This window comes from Nesoenas mayeri (assembly GCF_963082525.1).
Source record: "Nesoenas mayeri genome assembly, chromosome: Z".
Lineage (NCBI taxonomy): Eukaryota > Metazoa > Chordata > Aves > Columbiformes > Columbidae > Nesoenas > Nesoenas mayeri.
The window spans coordinates 77,128,940-77,139,152 of record NC_137542.1 but is presented as its reverse complement, the minus strand read 5'-3'; positions in this window follow the sequence as shown (position 1 = coordinate 77,139,152).

The window sequence follows — 10,213 nt, the reverse complement described above, 5'->3', positions numbered from 1 at the left end:
AATGCAAACTCACGCGTGCAATTCAGACACACGTGGGCGCTGCAAACCTGCAAGAATGATGCAAAACTCGGTGCATGATGCAAACCCACATGGGTCCGACCCACAGTACGGGGGGTGCTTTGCCCCTTCTCCTTCAGCCGGACACCACTGCACTGCCCCGGTTAGCCCACAAAATTCAAAGCATTCACATCTGATAAACTGGATTATCGCCCTTTTTTTGGATGGAGATGAATGACTTTCCAAATTCTTGGCTTGTTTGCTTTGGCCGTGCTCAAATCCTGTGAACTCGGCTTCTGATAAGCGTGTTAGGGAAAGGGATATGTGGAAAAAAGAGATGGAAACAGCAACATGTAATCACCGACTGGCTTTTGGTTTGTGTCAGAGCTCAGAGTCCGTCCGTAATTACCTTCATTACTCTTGACCTCAGAACAAACTCAAAGGCACTTTTAAAAGAGATTAATACAAGGGTTTCTGAGGAAGAGAAGGCATTGCGAATCATTTTCTTGTCTGTCCCTATAAATTGAATCAAACGTCCATGTGGCAGCCAGGGCTGTCTGTCTGTCTGTCTGTCTGCCCTGCTCCATCCCAGCAAACTGTGGTCCCAGTCACCCAGTCAGACGCCAAATTCCAAGCACTGAATCACGTCCCCAGCCAGAAAAACAGCATTTAGCCAACTAAAGGCCCCCGACTACTTGTGCTCCAATCTAGTTAGCAAAAATAGCGCGTCTATTTTCGGGGTTAAGCCATCTGCTCACCTTGTTAGAGGAGTTAATGGCAGGCCAGCTCCTTTACTGGAAACAGAACCCGCCTAATGGCTTTATTAGAACCTGTTTCTAAAGAGTGTCCTGTCCCCATCTTAAGCAGCAAGCTAATTACAAAAACTGGCTTTGATTCACTTTCAAGATGCTTTGAGCATCTAGAATGAAAATGGGACCTCTTTTTGCAAAGTTCCTACCCAAGACAGCTAACCCAGCAATAAGGATATGATATTTAGTTAAAAATCTCTGCAGAATGGAACTGCCCCCAAAGCGCTTCTAGGACGAGTGTTAGTCCTCCCCTTGATCGCCGCTCACCTCCTCCTGTGTTTGTCTGTGTTTCCAGCCCTCCCGCGCCAAGGAGCGGTGGTGTTGGTACACACCATGCACGGTGCCGTCCCACAACAGCCAGCGAGGAGCAGCTTCGCAAAGACCTAAAGGGAACCAGACGACAAACTGTTGAAAGCAGAGCCACAAGAATCGCTGAAGAAAAGGCTTGTGACACCCCCAAGGGAGGAAACGGGGAAGAACGATGAGAACGACGCAAAAATGTTGGAAATGACCAGAACAAAATGAAAGAGCATCCTTCAGGCAAGGGGGAAATTTCTTCCTCCCACTGTTCCACCAGTTACCTCCAGCCAAAAATCCTGCTCAGAGGCCTCCGAGTCCTCTGACCTGGGACAGTGACACTTACACACTGTGACAGAGCAAAGAAATAGCTGCAAAAGAGCAAGGAAATAACCACAAAGTCCATCCTGCTGGTTTCCAGCCCATCCCTACACAGAGAAGCAGCGTTTGCAGCAGCAGCTCCGGCGTGAGTGCTACAGGTTATTCTGCATTCACTACTTTTGCATTTGTTTTTTGGTTTGTTTAGTTGGTGTTTTTACTCCTGGGAAAGCTAATTACAAACAATTTAATTAAGATCTCTCACTCATTAATGTTCTAGTAGTTTGGCAAGTTTGGGTTCACTCAGCAGGTTGCGAAGGTTTTATTCTACCCGTTATCCCCCCATTAACTCAGCCCGTGTCAGCGCTGGGTTGGCTCTTCCCCGCGACCCCGGGGAGCTGCACGGTGTGAAGTCCCCTCAAGGGACACGTCCTGGGACACATCTATTTTGGGGTCCCACAGGACACGCTCACCTGGTTCTGTCCCCACATGGCACCCGATTGATGCACCCCCCCCGCACCCCAGCGTCACCCCCAGTGCACCCCAGCGCTACCCCCCGCTGTATCTTGGCATCACCCCCGCTGTATCCCGGCATCACCCCCGCTGTATCTTGGCATCACCCCCGCTGTATCTTGGCATCACCCCCCTGTATCCCAGTGTCACACCCCCCTGTATCCCAGTGTTGCACCCCCCTGCATCCCAGCGTCACCCCCGCCCCGTATCCCGGCATCACCCCCCTGCATCCCGGCGTCGCACCCCCGTGCATCCCAGCACCACCCCCCTGCACCCCAGCCTCGCACCCCCCTGCATCCCAGCGTCACCCCAATTGCATCCCAATGTCACCCCCCCCGCACCCCAGCGTCACCCACCCGCTGTATCCCGGCATCACCCCCACTGTATCCCAGCATCACACCCCTTCATCCCAGTGTTGCACCCCCCCTGCATCCCGGCATCATCCCCCTGCATCCCGGCGTCGCACCCCCCCTGCATCCCAGCATCATCCCCCTGCATCCCAGTGTTGCACCCCCCCTGCATCCCAGCATCACCCCAGCTGCATCCTGGCATCGCACCCCCCTTGCATCCCAGCATCACCCCCCTGCATCCTGGCGTTGCACCCACCTGCATCCCAGCATCATCCCCCTGCCACCCCAGCGTCTTCCCCCCCCGCCCCCCCCACACCCCAGCGTCATCCCAGTTGCATCCCAGCTGCATCCCAGCATCACTCCCCCCTGCATCACGGCATCGCACCCCCTTGCATCCCAGCATCATCCCCCTGCACCCCAGCATCACCCCCCGCCCTGCACCCCAGCGTCACCCCCCCCCACCCCGCATCCCAGCGTCACCCCAGTTGCATCCCAGCATCATCCCCCCGCATCCTGGCGTTGCCTTCCCCCTGCATCCCGGGGTCGCCCCCGTCGCCCCCCCCCACCTCGCATCCTGGCATTGCCACCCCCCCGCATCCCGGCATTGCCACCCCCCCCGCATCCCGGCATTGCCACCCCCCCGCATCCCAGCGTTGCACCCCCCCTGCATCCCAGCGTTGCCCCACCCTGCATCCCAGCATCGCACCCCCCCGCATCCCAGCATCACCAGTAAGCAGCACCCTGTGGAAATGGTAGAGCTTGGTGTTAAAGCAAACTGATACAAAAGCTCTCACTTTGTTAGGAGGGAGGAAGAATGTTGAAAACAAAAATACAGGTGAGAAAGGGGGGGGGGGGGTGAGGAAAAGCTGATTCCTTAGGGATCAGCACAGCAGCCTTGGCCCAGGGGACAGAGAAATCTGAGCAGTAAGCCCTGGGAAAGTAGGGGGAAAAAAACATCACAAGTGGCTGAGAAAAGAGAGGAAATGTATTTTTAGTCCATTTAGAAATCTGGTTGGTGTTTGTTTCGAATTAGCTTAAAAATCTGCTTTGGGTTTGGCTGATGCTTTAAATCAGCGCGGAGCTCTTGAGCAACGTGCCGGCTCTGCGGCCCAGCCCGGCGGCGGCCACGTCGCCAGCAGAGCCGCCCCCAGCATCCCCAGCTTAACGAACTTTGCTAATTTGGGTGCCCAAACACCCATTCTCCAAACTGCAACAACAGCCAAGTCACCCATCGCTTGCTGGCGCACCCATGGAAGCTGGAGGGGAAGTTCTCCGGTGCGTGGAGCCGGGTTTATCCCGCTCATCGCCGGCTGGGATACGTGGATTGACTTCTTTTGGTTGCTTTTCCTTTGCTTTTCCAGCAAGCAGGCGAACGGCGTATGTCGGTATCTATTAGATCAGCAGCGCCTGCTCTCCCAGCTGGCTGTCAAGCCAAAAATGAATACATAGATCAGCCCAAGTGGTCTCGCCGGAGACCAGAGGCCAGTGGTGGTTTATGGTGATTTAATGAGAAACTAAAGCACAATTCTCTGTTCTTAACTATTGATTCTGGGTTTACAGGCATCGGGGATGATGTCGGGGCAAAAAGGTTCTTCCGAGTCCTGGCTGTGGTTTTTCACCTGATGATATTCATGGGAAATGATGTTGCTCTCTCTGCATGGGGATGGGGACGCGTGGGGATGGGGGGACCCAGCCATGAAATATGCAGTCTTATCTTTTAGGTGAACTGGAGCACAACACATCACTTTGCCCCAGCTCTATGTTAATTGCGTTTGGGGCTTGGAAACGAAGATCCCGCGGAGCAGAGAGGGACCCGGGGCACGTGGGTGGGTTTGCACTGATATAAAGTGCCCAAGCTCTGCGAAACACCCACCCTTGAGCTGCTAAATGCTTCCTGAGCTGGGCAAGAAACTTCACCTTGGGCTCGCAGCTTTGGCTGCTGGATTTTTATTTAGCAAACAGACAGATTTGGCTGCCGCAGAGCTCTGCACAAGGGCAGATGTCCAGCCACATCTGGATGGCTCTGCTTGCAACCTTCCCGCGGTAAATAGTCATAATGGTAAAGCTCGGAACAAGCGGAATCTGCCTTTGGCTGGCAGCTAAATCCACCTCCGAATGCCTTGTCGCTAGAACGCAAAGGTGCAAAAACCACATGGATATCAGGCATTTAAATCTGATACCGTATTCGCCCTAATGTCTCACATCTGCTTTGGATTTCAGTGTTGTCTGCAGAGTTCTTAGCAAAGCAGCGCATTTGCAATACCGAAAGGAAATATTTCATGTAGAGTTATCACGGTCTCTTTCTCCGGCTTGGGAACTGTTTGTCTCTGCAGCTGAATAAGCCATTAAACCGGGAAGAAAATTGGCTTTGGTGCAGGATGAAAAGCCTTCGCTTGGGATTAGAGGGATGGGAGCACACGTAGGGGGGCAAAGGAACGTCCCGTTTCTGGGTGCACGTGGTGAAAATGGTGCACGTGGGCACTTTTGCAGGAACGACGGAACCTTCTTGCCGGGATGGCGACAATTTTTCAGAACTTGTTGGGAGTAAAGCCAATTACTCTAAAGGAATGATATATAAACTCTTCTTTTGACCAGAGTTTGGAAGAAACTTGAGGCATCTATTCCAGGATAAGGATCATGAGGCAGGGTAGGAAAACCAACAGGAACATGTGCAGGCAGAGAATTAGCTAAATACCTATAGATGAAATCTATGCATTGGAATGTCTGACCAGGCGCTTATGGATTTAACAAGAGATGAGTCTTTTCCGCCAGGATATGGGGTTATTTCAAACCTCAATAAATTCAAATCACCGCACATGATAATGATGTCAAAGAAGAGCAATATACTGGGAAAGGGCGGCCAGGGAGTTGCTAAATACAATAACCATACAGAGGGGAAAAAATAGATGTTTAGGGAGTCACCTGCAGCCTTGATTGAAAAATCAGAGTTACATTAAATTTTTTCCTATTTAATTATCTTGCGGGTAATATCACATCGATTGAGCTTCGTATCTGAGCAAATTAGTTGTGCCACTATTATTAAAACCTACTTAGGCAACTCAATCAGTGCAAACTACCACTTGGAGGCTCAAACACGTGCTCGGAGCAGAACTGGAGAGGTTTGCTGCTTTTTTTGGAAAATGAGCTGAAGTAACTTTATGATATAGATAAATGAGTGAATCCAAATTGACGCTGCTTTAGGAATTGCTTTTTCCTTTAAGCGTCGCTCCGCAAAGTTGGGTTTGAAAATCACACCAAGGTCATGGTAGTATTTTCTACCCAAGGCTGGAGGGGTCTCTTCTTGCAGGGTTCTTGCCCAAGGGATGTAAAGAATGGTATGGGAAATGATGATGCTCTCTCTCCCCAGGGTTGGGGACGCGTAGGGTTGGGGACGCGTAGGGTTGGGGACGCGTAGGGTTGGGGACGCGTAGGGATGGGGACACACATGCACAAGTCCAGGCACCATGGAGCTACGAAAGAAACAAAACCAACCAACCAACAAAACCAAAACAAAAAACCAACAAAACCCCCTGATCAACCACAATAAGAAACCAAGTAAAACCACTTGGCTGCATGAAGCCATGATAAGGCAAAGCAATGTGGAGAGATTTCCAAAAGTGGAAATTATCGTTGTTTTTTTTTGATTCTGAGACCTAAAATAGACACACAGGCTTCTACGCTATTCTATATTCTTAATGTTAAGATACACGTATTAACTTTTTAGCTGACAGAAGAAAATACCACTTCAAAGCGCCGCTAATTGAGATAAAGCTCTCGCATGTTGATGTCACCCATTCTGTGCAAAACAAGTGGTATTTACAGGAACACTTCTCTATGTAATTACACAATTATTAAAAACATAGTAGTGAAGTAGGAGCTTTTATCAAGTCATTCAAATTAGAGCTGTTTCATCCTAATCACTGTCTACTTGAATGCATAGCGCTCAGATGAAACTGTAAAAAGCTCGTTAAATATATTTTTCTTTAAAATTTGATTACCGGGAACTTCTTCAGAGGATAATGAGTTTGGATCATAATTAGGATCTTTGTTGCTGTTTGTATTTGGGCTGAAAGGTATAAAGACTGGGAGAAAAAGAGGGAAATTGCAAATCCAACACTTGGGAAAGGAGCTATTGGGAGGGGAACAGGATACTAACGAGCCAGATCCCACATTACAAAGCAGAAAGATGGGGCTATAATTTGACAGACTTATGAAACCCTTCGTTCCTGGTGTTAAGAAAGCAAATGTGAGGTACTTATTGGATCCTGTTTCCGTACAACACGTTTCCGTATTTGGTTTAAGCAACGAGGATGCATTTGCAACCTGAGTTTGATGGGTGGAGTTTATCTTGAGTGTGATGGGTTTAGAGCCCAGAGCTGGGACAAAAATAATGTATGTATTTTCCATCATATGCCAATTCAAATGTATATGTAGAGAAAGAATAATGACTGTATTTATTATTATGTATTTATTATTAGGGATGGAAGTTGTCATGGAGCAGAATGGGAGGTGGGTGTCAAAGGATAGAGGTGCTGGCAGAACCAGGAATTCTTACAGGAACCATTCACAGGGTAAAATAACAATGAGCAAAATAACTGAAAAATAAGTCCTTAAAACAATAATTAGGAAAGGAGAAGGGCCTGAGCCTGCAAACCCTAATGCAAACATCCATTTCACTTGCAATGGCGTGTACTGAAATCACGAGAGCTGCTCTATGAGGGCATGCTAAAATTAAAACTAAAATGCAAGCGATATCAACGACCTACAGTTTTTTTGGTTTGTTAAGGCTTAGTTTTTATTGCTAATTTAAACTCCGCTTCAAAAACGTTGACAGGAAACACGCTTGGAGACGTTGGGCGATGCTGCGGGTACCGAGTGCAAGATGAGATGAGATGATGATGAGATGAGATGAGCAAAACTCTTCCATCGCTGACCAAAGACGTCCTCCTAGGTAAGGAATGTGAATGACAACACTTTATTTGTAAATCACCCCTGCCCTTTGTGTGTAGGAGCATTTGAACCATTTCAAATGGTTCTTCTTCTTCTGGGCAATGGGCCGACACCAAACAGCGACCCCAAATATTTTTGCTGCCTGTTTCCAAGGTGCCATCAGGAGCCCCTGGTAGAAATGGCAAAAATATCACTTCTCATATCTCAAAAAGGTGCAGCCCTTTGGGCAGGCCGGACACGAGCAATTCATCGATGCAGAGAGTTGTATCATTAATTCTATAGATATAGAGTGGGATGCAGAGAGGTGATATGTTGAGGAACACCCCCCCAAAGCTGCTAGCTGTACATTTTTCTTCTGGAGATGAATCATAGGCAATTAAGGGGAACAATTCTAATTAACTGACATAATTAAAAAACTAATAATGTTTAACATTATTGTTTTATACAATGACATTAGCTTTAACAGCCTAGCAACACATCAAGGCTTCATTTGCATAGTCGCCGAGTATATTATTTATTCTTGGTTTCTTTGGTAACCAAATCGACAATAAGAACTGCAATGTGAATTCCTAAATTGTTTTGCCATATAGCTTCATCATTTATGCCATTGGCAGTAATTGTAATGTCTGTATAATTTCCTTTTAATTATCGACTAATGAAATTTACATTCATTTGGGTAAAAACCCAAATATCCACATTTGCCTTCCAATCACCTGTCCAAATTTCCAATCCACTTGCCGATGTTTGCTGCGCCTTATGTTGATTTGTATTTTGGAGTGTTGAAACCTCTTTGTTAATGGTTGGGGACTGGTGATTACTGGTGATTACTGGTGATTAGTGGTCCTGCTGCCACCCAGCTCTTCTTCCTCCCAAATTTACAAGAGGCTCCTTTCCAAAAGAAAACAGAATATACGGACTGTATTGCACTAAACTCTACGGATTTTAAGTGGAATTAATTCTGTAAACTTTAATTGCGGAATAATCTCTGTCTGTTCCCTTCTCTCTTGATTTATTACAGACATTTGTTTCTAGTTTGAAAACTTCTCATCAGTTTCCCAAGGAATTAATCTAGTTTTTCAAAAAGAAAAAGAAAAAAAGGGTTGAAGGGAAGGAAACGACTTCTAAATTCAAATGGAGATGCTAATTACAATAATTATTTCATGAAATTATATGGAAACTTTATACATATGAGTATATATATTTGCACATAATCTTTAATTGAACTCAACTGAACAGAACGTCGCTTGGGCTCTTTTGATTTTAAAGGAAGGAATTTGGAAAAGTCAAAGGCTGCTGGTTCAGGTCCAGGGGGCTGCCCCATGTTGGACCCCCCATCGCAGACCCTGAGCCCCAAAAATCACCCATGGGGTCACGGGACCACGGCACCTCGGCCAAGGGAGAGCGAGCGATGGAGCCCGTTATCCTCAATTACCTCCGTGGGATTTCGATAGACTTGATGCGAAGCCGCATGAGACAAATTAAACCAATTAATGGACAATCTGGGCCGGTCCTCAAAGGGAAGCGCTGATTGCGTCTGGGTTTTTCTCTTCCATCAAAGTTGCCTCCCGCACATAGAACCTAGTGATGCCTTTTTGATGAGAAAAAGGAAGCGTACAAATAATTACTGCTAATTTTCCGTGCGTCTTCAGGGGGAATGGCGTTGTGATCTGGAGGACCTGATGCCACACAAAGTTTCCCTTGTCTCCTCGGAAAGGAAATATCAGAGTGCTTAAAGCTGCTTTGGCATCTCCCCATGCGCAACCCGCATACGGCGCTCACGGAGCACCAGGTCCTTAAAAAGAAAAGGGATGGGAGGTTTAAAATAGAAGGAATGGGAGATTTGAAATAGAAGGAATGGGATGTTTAAAATAGAAGGAAAGGGAGATTGAAAATAGAAGGAATGGGGAGTTTAAAATAAGAGGTTGTGCCGAAAGGAGCATCTGCGAGCAGACTAATGTCACCCAGCGAGCGGCAATTGTGATCCGCGCTTGGGTCCGCTGCACAGCATTTCTATAGCAGTTGAAAATTCATTTCATTTCATTATCCGAACTGCTCAAGCACCCCACTTTGGATCCGAGAAATCTTGCCAAACCTGCAGGAAACTCATTTACCCCTGCTGAGGCTCCAGCTTCGCTTCTGATATTAAGGTAGCGTCGTCTTCCTTACAAATTGTGGCAGATACGCACGCAAGGTTCGTGCGGCGGAGAGAAGGACGATTTGCTGAAATCCAGAGTGGAAAGGAGCAACGTTATTACTCTTCCCTGCTTTATTTAGGTCTTTTTCAAGGCTACTTTACTGATCTCTCATCTGTTACAAATACAAATAAGAGAGAGCTGCCTTTCGGGGGATGCGATGTAGAACAAAGAAAAGACCGTCTACCCTCCGAGATTTTGCTAATGAAGAAACTTGCAGTATCATTAAGTTGAAAAGAGAAGAAGAAGAAGAAAAAAGGAGGTAATCAAAGTGGGATGTTTTCAAATTAGGGACAAATTAATGCAGGGAAAGTGTCGAGGGCGGGAGGTCCCCGAGAGCAAGCACCTTCCCTCCACAGCAGTTTCTGATCCACGCTGCGAAACTTGACCTAGTTTCTTGATTGCAATGATTTAAATACCCACAAAGTTTGTTGAGATCAATGTGTTTACTCCAGAAACGCACCAGCGAAAATGAGCCTGAACTCGCATCATCTGTATTCGTTTTATTGGCTTTCCATATGCTGAATCTATAATAGACTTTATGTTTTTGTGCCAGATTTTCAGCCCACGTACAGGCGTATAAATAAACACGGCATTACACTCAGGAGAAGGATGACCCCATCTCAACTGTACCCTTTGTGCCACCTGCAGAAGTCACCTGAGTGTGACAACGCACATTTGTATAGGTCCCACAAGCAGTGACCATCAAATCAATTCCTGCCATTGCTCCATCCCTGCGCACCAGGAGCGAGTTGCTGAACCCAGTGATGCCACTCCATCCAGATCG